Source organism: Carcharodon carcharias, chromosome 23, assembly GCF_017639515.1.
Source record: "Carcharodon carcharias isolate sCarCar2 chromosome 23, sCarCar2.pri, whole genome shotgun sequence".
In the NCBI taxonomy this organism is placed as follows: domain Eukaryota; kingdom Metazoa; phylum Chordata; class Chondrichthyes; order Lamniformes; family Lamnidae; genus Carcharodon; species Carcharodon carcharias.
The window spans coordinates 51,895,876-51,901,875 of record NC_054489.1 but is presented as its reverse complement, the minus strand read 5'-3'; positions in this window follow the sequence as shown (position 1 = coordinate 51,901,875).

The window sequence follows — 6,000 nt, the reverse complement described above, 5'->3', positions numbered from 1 at the left end:
TGGGTCTTTTACCCACTGCCACCATGTTTCGTTGTGTATTTGGGGTCTAGACGGGGATTTTGGGTATTGTCTATTCTCCAAAAGTATTCAGACTGAGTCTGTTGTTTGTCAAAACCTTTACTCTTTATTTACAGCAAGCATTTACACATTTGGGCCTCTACACGAGGTAGCAGCTTCTCCTCCTCTCGGATCTCACTTCCTTCTTAGATATATGATCTGACATCGTTATTACATCAGCATCACGGATACCTCTGATGTTAACCCTTTATTGTACATCAACAGACTGGCAACAGACTGGAAGAGATGTAAACTTTAGATTCGGGAGTCATAGGTTACACAAAAAAAAGGGTCAAACTCATAAGTGATATTAAAATAGTTTATTAAGAAGCAACAGTTTAAATATGATGCATGAGCTAAAAAGAGAGAAGATAACATATGATCTGTGACAGCTGAGCACAGTTTTGGTGATGGTCTCTTGTCTTTAATATTTGCAGCCTTTCCTTTTGTTCTCTGTCTTCTTGAGCTAACTGAGGGGTTAGGAAGGAAAGAACAGCCCCCTTTCCCTCCGAGCACTCGTTAATATACTTTATTCCTAGGGGCCACTTGTTTCCTGTGTGTCAAACACTTGTTCCAGTCCAACTGACCAATGGCTGAAGGACGGGTACCAAAGGTGTCACTTCACCTTTGTCCATCACTTTGGCTGAGGTCAGCTTCCACTTTATCTCATGTTGCCAATTTATTACTTCCTGACAGACACTTGCCTCAATAAGTGGGCGCACAACTCCATCTGATCAACTTAGGGACGTGGAAGCCTCTACCAGGAGACCTTGATGTGAGACTCCCTGAAAGCACTGCTCTCCTTTGCTACTATCTTTGTTTTACTTCAGTATTTGATTGCTAGGAATGTTCATGTTTTTCCATAGAGAGAGAGAAAGGGAGAGAGAGAGACAGGCAGACAGAGAATGCTTACATCCTTCTGCTAGGAGTTCACAATACTGTGCCTGCTAATTCCATCATATTCTTAAGATACCATTTCTTACACAGGCTGACAGCAGACTGGAACAAACTGGAACTGGCTGGAATTGCCTGTCCACCATCTACAAAACACAAGTCAGGAATGTGAAGGAATACTCCCCACTTGCCTGGATGAGTGCAGCTCCTACAACACTCAAGAAGCTTGACACCATCCAGGACAAAGCAGCCCACTTGATTGGTGCCACATCCACAAACATTCACTCCCTCCGCCACCGGTGCACAGTAGCAGCAGTGTGTGTACCCTCTACAAGATGCACTGCAGCAACTCACCAAGGCGCCTTAGACAGAACCTTCCAAACCCATGACCACTACCACCTAGAAGGACAAGGGCAGCAAATTGATAGGAACACCACCACCTGGAAGTTCCCCTCCAAGTCACTTACCATCCTGACTTGGAAATATATCGCTGTTCCTTCACTGTCCCTGGGTCAAAATCCTGGAACTCCCTCCCTAACAGCACTGTGGGTGTACCTACACCACATGGACTGCAGCGGTTCAAGAAGGCAGCTCAGCACCACCTTCTCAAGGGTAACTAGGAAGGGGCAATAAATGCTGGCCCATCCAGTGGATGAATAAAAACAATAGACTGACAGCAGGGAGCTCCTCATTGAAGTGCTCTCATCCTGACCCCAAGCAGCAGAAGTGATGGTTAACAAAACCAGGAGCAGCACTGGGAATCAGCAGTGACTCAGCCACATCGTGAAAAGGCTGATTGGAAGTGGATGTGGCAGGAGGGGATGGAGCCGGTTAAAATGGTGCCTGGTTTTTCATTTGAGTCCCCAGCTAAAAGTAGCCCAAGTTCACATTTTAAATTTTGTTAAGGCTGGAATGTGAATCGGGAGCATTCCCCTCAACCCCTCCCAGAAAACCCACTGCTTCCCCCTCCCTACCCTGACCATGTTCCCCTCTGGAGACCTGCGTCTCCACTCCCAGCTCCCCACCACACTCTGGTCTCCCTCGGTGACCTCCTGCCTCACAGTCCCACTCCCTGTGTCATGCTGATCCTTGGTTCGATAGGCCTGCAACTGAGCTGCACCCGCTGAACTGTCAAAGGCCTATCAAGCCTGTGAAAAACTAATTTAAGTTCTGAACTGAGCTGCTCGTCCAACCTTAAGGCAGCCTTTGCATTTTTCATGAAACTTCATCCACGGGCGGGATGAGGTTCATGAAGTGTTTTAAAAGCCAATAAAAATTTTTGAAAAAATTCATTGATGTGTTCCAGCTCACGTCCCACTGTCACTGTCTCACTGTCCCACTGTCACACTTTCCCACTGTCTCACTGTCCCACTGTCACACTTTCCCACTGTCCCACTGTCACTGTCTCACTGTCCCACTGTCACACTTTCCCACTGTCTCACTGTCCCACTGTCACTGTCCCACTGTCTCACTGTCCCACTTTCCCACTGTCCCACTGTCACACTGTCTCACTGTCACTGTCCCACTGTCACACTTTCCCACTGTCCCACTGTCACTGTCTCACTGTCACACTTTCCCACTGTCTCACTGTCACACTGTCCCACTTTCCCACTGTCACACTGTCCCACTGTCACACTGTCACACTTTCCCACTGTCACACTGTCCCACTGTCTCACTGTCCCACTGTCACACTTTCCCACTGTCCCACTGTCCCACTGTCACACTGTCACTGTCCCACTGTCACACTGTCCCACTGTCACACTGTCTCACTGTCCCACTGTCCCACTGTCACACTTTCCCACTGTCCCACTGTCACACTGTCTCACTGTCACTGTCCCACTGTCACACTTTCCCACTGTCACACTTTCCCACTGTCACACTGTCCCACTGTCACACTGTCACACGAGGGGACATGTTTTAATTTTTTTCCCCTTTATTTAAATTTTAAAACCTTAAACTGATCTCCCTGAGGCACAGAGGCACAGATCTCCGCACTGCATGTGAAAGAGCGCAGGGAACCTCTCAGGGAATCCCAACCCCACCCACACACAGGGAACCTCTCAGGGAATCCCCCCCTCCCGCTCACACAGGGAATCCCACCCCCGCCCACACAGAGAGCCCCTCAGGGAATCCCACATCCCCCACCCACACAGGGAACCTATCAGGGAATCCCACCCCCCCCACACAGAGAGCCTCTCAGGGAATCCTACCCCCCCACCCCCCCAACACCGGAAACCTTTCAGGGAATCCCCCCCCCCCAGCTCCCCACCCACACAGGGAACCTATCAGGGAATCCCACCCCCCCCACACAGAGAGCCTCTCAGGGAATCCCACATCCCCCACCCACACAGGGAACCTCTCAGGGAATCCCCCCCCCCCCCCCCCCCCACCCAGGGAACCCACCCCCCCCCCCCACACAGGGAACCTCTCAGGGAATCCCACCCCCCCCACACAGAGAGCCTCTCAGGGAATCCTACCCCCCCACCCCCCCAACACCGGAAACCTTTCAGGGAATCCCACCCCCCCGCTCCCCACCCACACAGGGAACACTCAGGGAATCCGGATGTGCATCGTGATGGGTGGGCCACCCATATAAAATGGCGGCGCGTCCCCAATCGGGAGTGCCAATCAGGTTCCTGCCCCCCACCCCCCCCCACCCCACACCACCCCTCTGACAGGGGTAAATTTCTGCCCTATGGGTTACTGTTGCCTTGGTGAAATTTACCTGGGAGTGATTAATTTGGAGATTTGTTTAAAAGTTATTATGGTAGTAATTTGTAGATATGTGCATGTGTTTACTTGGTTGTTAAACTAATAAATGTTTAATGTAGTTTTATATAAAAAATCCTCTCGAGGCTTGGTAGATTCATTCCTAAATTCAGAGCCACATCTCAAACAGACCAATTGAAAATATACGTTATGACAGTTGTTCGGGTTTCCCTCTGGGATTTAAATGACTCAGCCTTTACCAACCTGCTGTGTCACAACCCTCAGGCATCAGTCTCATAGCGAAACCAGCACATTCATGGTTTTATACTTGGGATTATAGATTCGTAGACAGAGTGCTGGCTCAAACTTTGCAGTGAGGACTTTTGGGGCAGATCTTGTTTTGGACAAAACTTCCAGCTCCCCATGGGCATGCCCCGCCCTTTCCTTAAGATGAACACTCCGGAAGTTCCACCCCGGCTTGGGGCAAGGCGCTTCTCTGACTGCAGTGTATGGCTAGAATGTTTCTGTGGAGGTGGTGGCACCAGCCCCCTCAGCTGAATGCACATGGATGAGTTCCACCTCTGCAGGGCTGGGAAGCCACAATCTAATTTAATGGGCATGTAGCAGCACTACCTGGGGCAGTGGCCACCATTGGGATTGCAGCCAGCCCTTTACGAGGAGTGGGGTTGTTTAGCTGAGCTCAGTTAGTGGGCTCTGACGCTGGTGCTGTGATCACAAGGTCAGGAGGGGAGGGGGTTGAGGGAGGGGAGGGAACAAGTAGGGATGGCAATCTGCCAGGCCACTAGGCCTTCCCAATAATTGGCCACTTAAGGGCCTGAACTGACATCAAGCCTAACATGGCAAAATTCCAGTGGTGGCACCAGGAAACCCACTTGCCAACTAATTTTTGCCCCCCCCACCCTCAGCTTGCTCCCAGGGTGGAGCTAAAATATTGATCTATATGTCAGCCAAAGACTTTTGACCTTGTGTAATTTTGGGAATGGTAAGTTAAGAGTTGTTACTGGACCAATAATCCAAAGAACATGAGTTTAAATCTCACTAAGGATAAAGGGCTGGTATCGGTTAAAGTGACAGTGAATCTGTTGGATTGTTGTAGAAACCCAACTGGATCATTAATGTTCTTCAGGAGAGAAAACCTGCTGTCTTTACCCAGCCTGGTTCTGCATGTGACTCAAGACCCACACGAATGTGGTTGACTCTTCACTTCCTCCTGAAGTATTCTCTTCAGCCATTGAGTCAAGGAATCTCAGTATAGGCAATAAGTGCTGGCCTTGCCAGCGATACTCATATCTCAAAAATGAGTGATTAATAAATTGCTGTATAGAAACCAGCCTCTGTGAGTTTCCATGACCTTACCTGGCCAGAGTCAGGTCCTGGCAGGAAGCTGCAGCTCCTCATAAAGGTGAGTGGATCAATGGGGACAGGACAGCCATGGATGATGACGTCCTCCCTAATACCCAGGCCCTTCATTGATATCTGGATTTCTGATGGAATTTTGAAATTGATTTTAAAGGGGGAGTTGGGGATCCAGGTCCTGCTCCAGGTATCAGCCATGGCTCAGTGTATCAAACTCTTGGCTGAGTCAAAAGGCCCCGCTACAGACACTTGAGAAAATTATCCAGGCTGACACTCCCATTTCAATACTGAAGGAATGCTGCACTGTTGGAGGTGCTGTCTTTTAGATGACAGGAGGTCCCTGAGCTGAATGTAATAGATCACATGGCACTATTTTGAAGAGTAGGTAGTCTTCTCCAGTGACCAAGTTAAAAATTTCCAAGGTGTTCAGTCACTGTATCCTATTGACTTTAGGTGTTAGGCTAACTGGTCTCCAATTTCCTGGTTTCCATTCTCACCTTTCTTTATATTCTAATTCTTGGCATTTCCACTTTGAATTTGGATTAATCCGGCTCTGCTTCTATTCTGAATTCTTCCAATGTTTGATTGCAAACTCTTTATTAACTTCAACCTAGCTTCCTCATCCCAGTCTATTCTTCTCAATACCTGTTGATTACTATTACACTCTGGTTCTATAATCCTCAACTAACTTCTTGTAAGGCTCCTTCCAAATATAAAACTTCCAATTCCTTTGGTCTGAGTTCCTGCTCCTTCTGACTGAGTTATAGCTAAGTTAGCGGATGTATAAGATCTGCCTTACCCCACAGCAATTTCCTGACTGCTAGCTCCTGGGCTAGCTGCTGGTGAAATTTTAAATGCACTGACGGACATTCTATAAGAAAGTCTCATGTAGTTCTGACCTTTCAATCGATATATCTATTTGGCAACTATGTTTCCCACTTCTGTACATGGAGCCAATTGTTA